The following is an 11,942-nucleotide window of genomic DNA, read 5'->3' on the forward strand; positions in this document are numbered from 1 at the left end:
GACTTAGACCATTGTTAATCCTCCTGATCTGGGCTTGTTGGTACCAAATTTTGGGTTCTATTAGCAATAGAAGAGGATCTAAGCTGTTAGTTAGCCAATGGTATAGTGCTTGCTAAATTTGCTCAACATTAAATCCACAAACCTACATGATTCAGTAACTATTTCCTCTTTTTTCCATTCTGTAACAGCAAAGTTCAGTTTAGTTGCTCAGTCGTGTCCAACTCTGTGACACCATTAACTGCAGCACACCAGGCCTCCCTGTCCATCACCAACTCCCAGAGTCACCCAAACCCATTTCCATTGAGTCAGTGATGCTATCCAACCATCTCATCCTCTGTTGTCCCCTTCTTCTCCTGCCCTCAATGTTTCCCAGCATCTGGGTCTTTTCAAATGAGTCAGCTCTTCGCATCAGGTGGCCAAAATATTACAGTTTCAGAATCAACATCAGTCCTACCAATGAACACCCAGGACTGATCTCCCTTAGGATGGACTGGTTGGATATCCTTGCAGTCCAGGGGACTTTCAAGAGTCTTCTCCAACACCACAGTTCAAAAGCATCAATTCTTCAGTGCTCAGCTTTCTTTATAGTCCAACTCTCACATCCATACATGACTACTGGAAAAGCCATAGCCTTGACAAGACAGACCTTTGTTGGCAAAGTAATGTCTCTGCTTTTTAATATGTTGTCTAGGTTGGTAATAACTTTTCTTCCAAGGAGTAAACATCTTTCATGGCTGCAATCACCATCTGCAGTGATTTTGGAGCCCTCAGAAATAAAGTCAGCCACTGTTTCCACTGTTTCCCCATCTATTTCCCATGAAGTGATGGGACCAGATGCCATGATCTTCGTTTTCTGAATGTTGAGCTTTAAGCCAACTTTTTCACTCTCCTCTTTCACTTTTATCAAGAGGCTCTTTAGTTCTTCATTTTCTGCCATAACAGTGGTGTCATCTGCATATCTGAGGTTATTAATGTTTCTCCCAGCAATCTTGATTCCAGCTTGTGCTTCCTCCAGCCCAGCATTTCTCATGATGTACTCTGCATAGAACTTAAATAAGCAGGGTGACAATATACAGCCTTCACGTGCTCCTTTTCCTATTTGGAACCAGTCTGTTGTTCCATGTCCAGTTCTAGCTGTTGCTTCCTGACCTGCATACAGGTTTCTCAAGAGGCAGATCAGGTGGTCTGGTATTCCCATCTCTTTCAGAATTTTCCACAGTTTATTGTGATCCACACAGTCAAAGGCTTTGGCATAGTCAATAAAGCAGAAGTAGATGTTTTTCTGGAACTCTCTTGCTTTTTCAATGACCCAGCGGATGTTGGCAATTTGATCTCTGGTTCCTCTGCCTTTTCTAAAATAAGCTTGAACATCTGGAAGTTCATGGTTCACTGAACCATGGCTTGCTGAAGCCTGGCTTGGAGAATTTTGAGCATTACTTTACTAGAGTGTGAGATGAGTGCAATTGTGTGGTAGTTTGAGCATTCTTTGGCATTGCCTTTTTTGGGGATTGGAATGAAAACTGACCTTTTCCAGTCCTGTGGTCACTGCTGAGTGTTCCAAATTTGCTGGCATATTGAGTGCAGCACTTTCGCAGCATCATCTTTCAGGATTTGAAATAGCTCCACTGGAATTCCATCACCTCCACTAGCTTTGTTCATAGTGATACTTCCTAAGGCCCACTTGACTTCACATTCCAGGATGTCTGGCTCTAGGTAAGTGATCACACCATTGTGATTATCTGGTAACAACAAAAGACGTCTCTTTGCCTGTACTGTGAATCCTGTTCCATTCCCTCAGTTCTCAAAGACTTCATTTTTTTTTTTTTCACTTGGTTATCCCCTTTCTTTCCTGTATCATTCATCTTCCCTAGCTATTGAATCATATTCTAAGCATACAAACATGCTCTAGGAATGTTATCCATCTTTAAAGAGTCCTTCCTTATGGGTAGATAAAGGGATATGATAAAGCAAGCATAGTAAAATGTTAATTACAGAGCTCAGTGAGACTGCAACATTCTTTCAACTTTTCTGTATGTTTAAAACTTTGATAATAAATATTCGAAATAAAATCCTTCCCTTAACTCCCAGTCACCTTCAAACTTGTTCCTCTGCTTATTATTTATTCAGATTCCTTTTAAAAGTTATTTTCTCTGCTTGCTTCCGTCTCTTTACTCTCAGTTCAGTTCAGTTCAGTCACTCAGTCGTGTCCAACTCTTTGCGACCCCATGATCACAGCACGCCAGGCCTCCCTGTCCATCACCACCTTCCAGAGTTCACTCAAACTCACGTTCATTGAGTCGGTGATGCCATCCAGCCATCTCATCCTCTGTCGTCCCCTTCTCGTCCTGCCCCCAATCCCTCCCAGCATCAGAGTCTTCTCCAGTGAGTCAACTCTTCACATGAAGTGGCCAAAGTATTGGAGTTTCAGCTTTAGCATCATTCCTTCCAAAGAACACCCAGAACTGATCTCCTTTAGAATGGACTGGTTGGATCTCCTTGCAGTCCAAGGGACTCTCAAGAGTCTTCTCCAACACCATAGTTCAAAAGCATCAATTCTTCAGCGCTCAGCTTTCTTCACAGTCTAACTCTCACATGCATACCTGACCACTGTGAAAACCATAGCCTTGACTAGACGGACCTTTGTTGGCAAAGTAATGTCTCTGCTTTTCAATATGCTATCTAGGTTGGTCATAACTTCCCTTCCAAGGAGTAAGCGTCTTTTAATTTCATGGCTGCAATCACCATCTGCAGTGATTTTGGAGTCCCCAAAAATAAAGTCTGACACTGTTTCCACTGTTTCCCCATCTATTTCCCATGAAGTGATGGGACCAGATGCCATGATCTTCGTTTTCTGAATGTTGAGCTTTAAGACAACTTTCTCACTCTCCTCTTTCACCTTCATCAAGAGGCTTTTGAGTTCCTCTTCACTTTCTGCCATAAAGGTGGTATCATCTGCATCTCTGAGGTTATTGATATTTCTCCCAGCAATCTTGATTCCAGCTTGCGCTTCTTCCAGTCCAGCGTTTCTCATGATGTACTCTGCATATAAGTTAAATAAGCAGGGTGACAATATACAGCCTTGATGTACTCCTTTTCCTATTTGGAACCAGTCTGTTGTTCCATGTCCAGTTCTAGCTGTTGCTTCCTGACCTGCATATAGGTTTCTCAAGAGGCATATCAGGTGGTCTGGTATTCCCATCTCTTTCAGAATTTTCCAGTTTATTGTGATCCACACAGTCAAAGGCTTTGGCATAGTCAATAAAGCAGAAGTAGATGTTTTTCTGGAACTCTCTTGCTTTTTTGATGATCCAGCAGATTTTGGCAATTTAATCTCTGGTTCCTCCGCCTTTTCTAAAACCAGCTTGAACATCTGGAGTTTCACGGTTCATGTATTGCTGAAGCCTGACTTGGAGAATGGGAACAGGAGACAGGGATCAAGACCATCCCCATGGAAAAGAAATGCAAAAAAGCAAAATGGCTGTCTGAGGAGGCCTTACAAATAGCTGTGAAAAGAAGAGAAGTGAAAAGCAAAGGAGAAAAAGAAAGATATAAGCATCTGAATGCAGAGTTCCAAAGAATAACAAGAAGAGATAAGAAAGCCTTCCTCAGTGATCAACGCAAAAAAATAGAGGAAAACAACAGAATGGGAAAGACTAGAGATCTCTTCAAGAAAATGAGAGATGCCAAGGGAACATTTCATGCGAAAATGGGCTCGATAAAGGACAGAAATGGTATGGACCTAACAGAAGCAGAAGATATTAAGAAGAGATGGCAAAAATACACAGAAAGGAAAGTGAAGTTGCTCAGTCGTGTCTGACACTTTTCAATCCCGTGGACTGTAGCCTACCAGGCTCCTCTGTCCATGGGATTTTCCAGGCAATAGTACTGGAGTGGATTGCCATTTCCTTCTCCATGGGAATCTTCCTGACCCAGGGATCAAACCCAGGTCTCCCTCATTATAGACAAACGCTTTACCGCCTGAGCCACCAGGGAAGTCCTAAGTGACCAAGATAATCACAATGGTATGATCACTCACCTAGAGCCAGACATCCTGGAATTTGAAGTCAAGTGGGCCTTAGAAAGCATCACTATGAACAAAGCTAGTGGAGGTGATGGAATTCCAGTGGAGCTATTTCAAATCCTGAAAGATGATGCTGCGAAAGTGCTGCACTCAATATGCCAGCAAATTTGGAAAATTCAGCAGTGGCCACAGAACTGGAAAAGGTCAGTTTTCATTCCAATCCCCAAAAAAGGCAATGCCAAAGAATGCTCAAACTACTGCACAATTGCACTCTTTACTCTCAGCTTATATCAGTTTGGCTTCCATCTCCACCACTCCTCTGAGATGGCTCTTATTAAGCTTGCCTTTGAATGGACATTTTTCTGGCCTCGTCTTATTCAACTGTTCAGCATCCTTCTTTGCTGCTGACCTGTGTCTCCTTGAAACAATTTGTGCCTTGGCATCTGACACCACTTGTTCTAGTTTTCTTTCTACCTTTCTATGTACTCCTTTTTCAGTCTGCTTTGCCAACTTCTTCTCCATTGTTGTTTAGTTACTAACTCACATCCATCTCTTTTGTGACCACATGGACTATAGCCCACCAGGCTTCTCTGTCTGTGAGATTTCCCAGGCAAGAATTCTGGAGTGAGTTGCCATTTCCTTCTCCAGGAGATCTTCCCCATGCAGGGATCAAAGCCACGTCTCCTGCATTGGCAGGCAGATTCCTTCTTGCTGAGCCACCAGGGATCTTCTCCATTACCCAACTTCTAAGAGTTGGAATGTCCCAAGGGTTGGTTCTAGGACTACTTCTCTATCTACAGCCAATTTCCACACACAGGCACTTTTGGCATTTTCTGCTGGATACTTCTTCATTGAGTAGGATTTCCCACGCATTCTAGGGTGTGGTGCAGTCCTAGGCCCTGTGCACTAAATGCCAGCAGTGTTCCTATTGTCCCTTCAGTCAATGTGTCAACCCGAGTTGCCTCTTAACAGTCCCTACGGAAGTGATATTTCTCAGGGTTAAAAACTATTTTGTCTCTTAATAGGAGATACCAACCAGTCTATGGGGTCGCACACAGTCGGATAAGACTGAAGCAACTTAGCAGCAGCAGCAAGCAGTCTGTGACCTTAAATGTCATATATATGCTAATTTTCAAATATCTCTGCCCCAAACATCTCTTTTGAACTCTCAACTGTCTCCAGGTATGTGTATGACATTTTTATTTGAGTGGTCTATTTAGAAGCTCAATAAGTATTTGATGAGTGAATGATCTAATTAATTGTCTTAGTCCCTCCCTCCTATTGAAAACTAAATTCTTGATCTTTTCCTACCTGTTGTTCCCTGTGGGGACATGGAGATGTGCTTACTCAAATCCCTCTTCAAGAAAGGACTGGCTGGCTGCCCAGGTATGAAGCATGTGGTTAGCTGAGAGCTTCCAGTTCTTACCTGCTTCAGGGTCCACCTCACCTTTAAAGCCAACATTATACGCCATATAACTGATGGCATGCTCTTCTTGGGGAGATTCCCAGCCAATGAATGAGCAAAGTGGTAGCAAAAGGACCTAAAGCAGTGTTAGACACCAAGCAGTCTAACACAGAACTCTACTAACTAGCAGCCTTTGCTCTGGTACTTGCCACTGGGCTGGCAGAGACTGTCAGGTTTCATCACTGCTTACAACTTTCCCTGTACCATTCTGCTCCTGCTTCTTTTCCTTTTACAAGTGTTCTTTTCTGAGAAACTTGTGGCACACCTAACTCTGTTTCAGCATCTGCTTTCCAGAGAACCTATTCAGCACTCTGTCTTTTACATTTCGGTAAATGGAATGTACCTAGTTGCTTAAGCCAAACCCTGTGAGTCATTTCTGATTCTTAATGCTCCTTCATACTGTATAACTCATCAACAAGTTCTGTTGACTCTACTCTGACATACATAATCTACTTGTCTCTCTCCTCCCACCAACCCAGTCCAAGTCATCATCATTTCTCACTAGAATACTGCAAATAGCTACAAAAGTCATGTCTGAAACTCACTCTGATCTCCTATATCCCATTCTCCACACAGTAGTTGTGGGGAAGTGGTGGGTGGGGGTGGGGGTGATCTTTAAAACATAGCCTGGCTTTACTTGAAAACAATGGCTTCTAATCCAAACTCCATCCAGCATCTATCAAGACTCTTCATGAGGTCTCCTAGCTTTCTGTTCAGCCTTATTTCTCACTAATATCCTTCTCAAGCACTGTACTCTAGCCATGTTTATTGTTGTTCTGAGAAGCCATTCCTAGCAAGGCCATTGCCCAAGCTATACCCACTTCATAGACCACTCTTTCCTCTACATTTTACATAGTCAGATCCTTCTCCTTCACTAGTACTCAAGTGCCATTGCCTCAGAAAAGCCCACTCTAACCACTCAACCTAAAGTAATTTTCCTCTCCTCCTTCCCATTATTCTTCCTAATAGTATACATGTACATATGTATGAAATTCATTTATATATAGGTATACATATATTTGGGCTTCCCTGGTGGCTCAGTTGGTAAAGAATCCTCCTGCAGTGTGGGAGACCTGGGTTCAACCCCTGGGTTGGGAAGATCCCCTGGAGAAGGGAAAGGCTACCTAATCCAGTATTCTTGCCTGGAGAATTCCATAGACTGTATAGTCCATGAGGTTGCAAAGAGCGACTTTCACTCACTCACTCACTCATACATATATATGCACTTTTTTCTTTAATTGTTTTTGTTTTAATTTGATTAACTTATTTTCGGCTGTGCTGGGTCTTCATTGCTGCTCAACTTTTCTCTAGCTGTGGCAAGCGGGGGCTACTCTCTGGTTGTGGTGTGAGAGCTTCTCATTGTGGTAGCTTCTCTTGTTGCAGAGCATAGGCTCTAAGGCGCGTAGGCTTCAGCAGTTGCAGCACATGGGCTCAGTCGTTGTGGCTCCTGGGCTCTAGGTCACAGGCTCAATAGTTGTGGAGCACCATGGGGTTAGTTGCTCAGAGATATGTGGAATCCTCCTGGATCAGGGATCAAACCCATGTCTCCTGCATTGGCAGGTGAATTCTTTACCACTGAACCACCAGGGAAGCCCCTCCTTAATTGTTTTTTGTCTGTCTCTGTCACTTGGCCAGAAAATCTGTAAGACCATGGACAATATTTGGTTTATCACCATTTACCCAGAGTCTGATACATATAATAGGCAATTAATACATATTTGTTGAATGAGCAAATAAGTGAATAAAAGGAAAATTACCAAATTATCTTAGGTATTCTAAGGATGTTTTTCTCAGTATTTTGACAAGGGGATTTGATTTTGATTTTTATCTTTTTAAAATATTTTATTTATTTATTTGATTCCACTGAGTCTTAGTTGTAGCATTCAGGATCTTTAACTGTGACATGTGGGATCTAGTTCCCTGACTAAGGATCAAACCTGAGACCCCTACATTGGGAGTGTGGAATCTTAGCCACTGGACCACCAGAGAAATCCCTGCTTTTATCTTTTTTCCTTTAGAAAAAGAATGGAAATTGTATCCTCTGCCTGCTGATATTAGTGATCATCACATAGGAGACATATATTAATAAGAGTAAACCAAACAGTAAAAACAGTATCTAGATCCATGTTACAATGACAATAATTTCAAAAGTCCTTTCAGTTCAGTTCAGTTCAGTCACTCAGTCGTGTCCAACTCTTTGTGACCCCATGAATCGCAGCATGTCAGGCCTCCCTGTCCATCACCAACTCCCGGAGTTTACTCAAACTCATATCCATTGAGTCGGTGATGCCATCCAGCCATCTCATCCTCTGTCATCACCTTCTCCTCCTGCCCCCAACCCCTCCCAGCATCAAGGTCTTTTCCAATGAGTCAACTCTTCACATGAGGTGGCCAAAGTATTGGAGTTTCAGCTTTAGCATCAGTCCTTCCAATGAACACCCAGGACTGATCTCCTTTAGAATGGACTGGTTGGGTCTCCTTGCAGTCCAAGTTTTATTTTAAAAATTAAACTATCTCTACTGAGAAAGCTTTATAATATCCTAAGTACAATAATTTTACTCCCACTTAGCAATCCTTGGGTTTCCCTGGTGGCTCAGACAGTAAAGAATCTACCTGCAATGCCAAAGACCTGGGTTCGATCCCTGAGTCAGGAAGATCCACTGGAGAAGGAAAGGCTACCCACTCCAGTATTCTTGCCTGGAAAATTCCATGGACAGAGGAGCCTGGCGGGCTACAGTCCATGAGGTTGCAAGAGTTGGACATGACTGAGTGACTAGCACTGCAGCTAAGTCGCTTCAGTCGTGTCTGACTCTGTGCGACCCCCAAAGACGGCACCCCACCAGGCTCCCCTGTCCCTGGGATTCTCCAGGCAAGAACAATGGAGTGGGTTGCCATTTCCTTCTCCAATGAATGAAAGTGAAAAGTGAAAGTGAAGTCGCTCAGTCGTGTCCAACTCCTAGCCATCCCATGGACTGCAGCCTACCAGGCTCCTCTGTCCATGGGACTCTCCAGGCAAGAGCACTGGAGTGGGGTGCCATTGCACCCCATGGTGGGGTGCACTGGAGTGACTAGCACTAGCAATCCTTAAAAAAGGAAAGAACAAACTAGAAACAAAGTAGTATGAAGTATTTGTTCCATAGATTATAAGAATTTAGTGAGAAAAAAATTCAGTCATGCTGCAGTAAGGAACATTATCAAGTAGTGTGTGCTACATTCATAATTTTTGTTTCTGTTCAGCAAAAAACTAAAATGTGCAATGACTGTAGTTATATAAATCTTATTCCCAATCACTAGATTTTTATTTTTATTTTATGAAGTTAAAAAAAAGATAACCTCTTGTTCCCCTAAGGAATAGACAGAATATCCAGAAAGCAGTCACTTTAGAGATCTCCTATAAAACTTCACTATGAAAGATGTTTACCTGAAATACTTGTAAAACTGAGTTTGTACTTTTACTCACTCTAAATAGATCTGACTCACAGTGTTTACGCATCCTTCTCTAACTTTTATGATTCTTTTAAAAAAATATTTATTTGCACCAGCTCTTAGTTGTGGGACACAGGACCTTCAGTCTTTGAGGTGGCATGTGGGATCTTTATTTGTGGCATTCGAACTCTTAGCTGCAGCATGTGGGATCTAGTTCCCTGACCAGGGATCGAACCTGGGCCCCCTGCATTGGGAGCATGGAGTCTTAGCCACTGGACCACCAGGGAGGTCCCTCTAACTTTTATGATCTTTTTAATGTAGACATTTTCTAATGACATCATGAACTTTCCCAAGCAACTCACCCTTTTGTGGTGCCATACAAATTTTATCTTTCCACATCCCGTCCTAGGCTGCAGTCCTGAATGAGGTTAATACATTGGACATGATACAAAGAAATTGGCAAATGATTGCAGTAGTATGAAGGCATTAGTTGACATTCCAAAGTGGTAAGGCAATTCATGACGTAAATGGTGTGGCCAGGCAAATTCAGAAATGTAGAAGATTGTTAGTATAGTTCCTGCTATCACAAAAGAGGGGTAAAACTTGATGCTTAAAGGGGTGGACAAACTGAAATTACTAAAGGGTAGTGCAAAATAATTCTTGACAAGAGGAGAAGGATGAGTCCTTATTTGGGAAACTAGTAATGTCAGAAGGAGAATGGAACAGTCCTTTATTCCTTTAAATATGATATCATATAAAACTAGAAAAGTTTCAGGACTAAGGTTACCAACTGGTGCCCAGGGGTACAATTAGACCTATAGACGTATTGGCCTGCCTACAGAGTTGGGGTTTTTCCCAACTAGTTACCAAATCACAAGTTTTCATAATAAAAATTAGGATGTCTGGCTTCTCTTGAAAATGTTGGCATTCTGACAATCCTTAGCGTGCATTCCTACATGGCAGCAACTGGCTGGAGCAAAGTAACAGCTTCTCTCTTTGGACAAGGAGATAGTTGTTACAATCCCCACTTGTCAGCTTTACTTACATCATCCACCTAGCACTTGTAGGCATTTAAGTGTGTGACACTGGTTTGGGGAATTCCATATAATAAAAAGATGAATCAACCTTGTAGGAGGGGAATCTATGACATAAGATATATAGACCTTGGAAAATTCATTCCAACCAGAGTAGAAGCAGCAGAATGTTTATATTCTGCCATTTTAATCCCAATAGTATTCTTTATAAACCTGCAACTCTAACCTCAGAGCATTTGCCTCCATCATGCAGTCTATGCATCAATCAAGGAACTAAACTGGATCAATGAAATTTAATTTATAAGATATTTACTTTCCTCCCAAATTTACTAATATTGGCGTGATTTTTATTATATGCTATTGTCAAGTGTGCTTTGTCAAACATCTTTGGGTCAAGTTTAGAACAAATCTCATTGTCCTCAAGTGTAATAAACCATTATGTCTCCAAAAGATAACACATTTCAAAGCATCACCAACTATTTGTTCTTGGGGTATCCTATTCTCCTTATCGCCTGCATGCCTTGGCACAGAGTGCTTTTCTTGTAATGTCTTTCTCTCTCACTAAACTCCTAGTCATTTTTCAAAAAAAATAGTGATAAATCACTTCCCCTAACTACACCCTCCTAACATTAAAAAATAATTCCTCCATTAGGCTCTGAGAGAATTTTTTTTTTTAGGCAAGGAATATGACTTTATTTGGAAGGCCAGCTGACCAAGAAGATGGAAGACTGATGTCTCAAAATAACCATTTTATCAGCGTCTGGATGCCAGGTTCTTTTTGGACAACAGAGGATGAGATGGTTGGATGGCATCACCGACTCGATGGACATGAGTTTGAGCAAGCTCTGGGAGTTGGTGATGGACAGGGAAGCCTGGCGTGCTGCAGATCATGGTGTCGAAAAGAGTCGGGGACGACTGAGCAACTGAACCAAACTGAAAGAAGAGGAAGTGAAGAAGTAAAGTAAAAAGGTCATTAATTTTGCAAATATCTTCCAGAATGGCAAGCTTTGGGGAGGGGATGTGTTAATCTCTTATTTCTTGCATAGGCTCTCATAGAATTTTAATTTTTTTGTTTATTTATTTTTGGCTGTGCTGGGTCTTTGTTGCTGCGTGGCTTTTGTCTGGTTGCAGCAAGTGGTGCTACTACCTGGTTGTGGCACACAGGCTTCTCATTGCAGTGGCTTCTCTTGTTGCAAAACACAGGCTCTAGGGTACACAGGCTTCAGTAGTTGTGGCACATGGGCTCAGTAGTTTCCGCTTCTGGACTCTAGAGCACAGACTCAATTGTTGTGGGGCATGGGCTTAGTCGCTCTGTGGCATATGGGATCTTCCCAGACCAGGGTTTAAATCTGTGTCTCCTGCACTGGCAAAAAATCAAATCTCTCATGCTTATACAGTAGAAGTGAGAAATATATTTAAGGGACTAGATCTGATAGACAGAGTGCCTGAAAAACTATAGATGGAGGTTTCTGACGTTGTACAGGAGACAGGGATCATGACCATCCAAAGAAAAAGAAATGCAAAAAAGCAAAATGGCTGTCTGGGGAGGCCTTACAAATAGCTGTGAAAAGTAGGGAAGCGAAAAGCAAAGGAGAAAAGGAAAGATATACCCATTTGAATGCAGAGTTCCAAAGAATAGCAAGGAGAGATAAGAAAGTCTTCCTCAGTGATCAGTGCAAAGAAATAGAGGAAAACAACAGAGTGGTAAAGACCAGAGATCTCTTCAAGAAAATTAGAGATGCCAAAGGAACATTTCATGCAAAGATGGGCACAATAAAGGACAGAAATGGTACGGACCTAACAGAAGCAGAAGATATTAAGAAGAGGTGGCAAGAATACACAGAAGAACTGTACAAAAAAGATCTTCATGACCCAGATAATCACGATGGTGTGATCACTTACCTAGAGCCAGACATCCTGGAATGTGAAGTCAAGTGGGCCTTAGGAAGTATCACTACGAACAAAGCTAGTGGAGGTGATGGAATTCCAGTGGAGC

General features: G+C 42.1%; 1 non-coding gene across 1 annotated transcript; it reads right to left on the minus strand.

Annotated features, from left to right (window-relative positions):
- Nucleotides 1–9,126: 9,126 nt before the first annotated feature.
- Nucleotides 9,127–9,199, minus strand: TRNAW-CCA (transfer RNA tryptophan (anticodon CCA)). The gene has a single exon. It is a non-coding gene; the product is annotated as a tRNA-Trp (tRNA).
- Nucleotides 9,200–11,942: the final 2,743 nt, after the last annotated feature.

This window comes from Bos taurus, chromosome 15, assembly GCF_002263795.3.
Source record: "Bos taurus isolate L1 Dominette 01449 registration number 42190680 breed Hereford chromosome 15, ARS-UCD2.0, whole genome shotgun sequence".
NCBI classification, from domain to species: Eukaryota; Metazoa; Chordata; class Mammalia; order Artiodactyla; family Bovidae; genus Bos; species Bos taurus.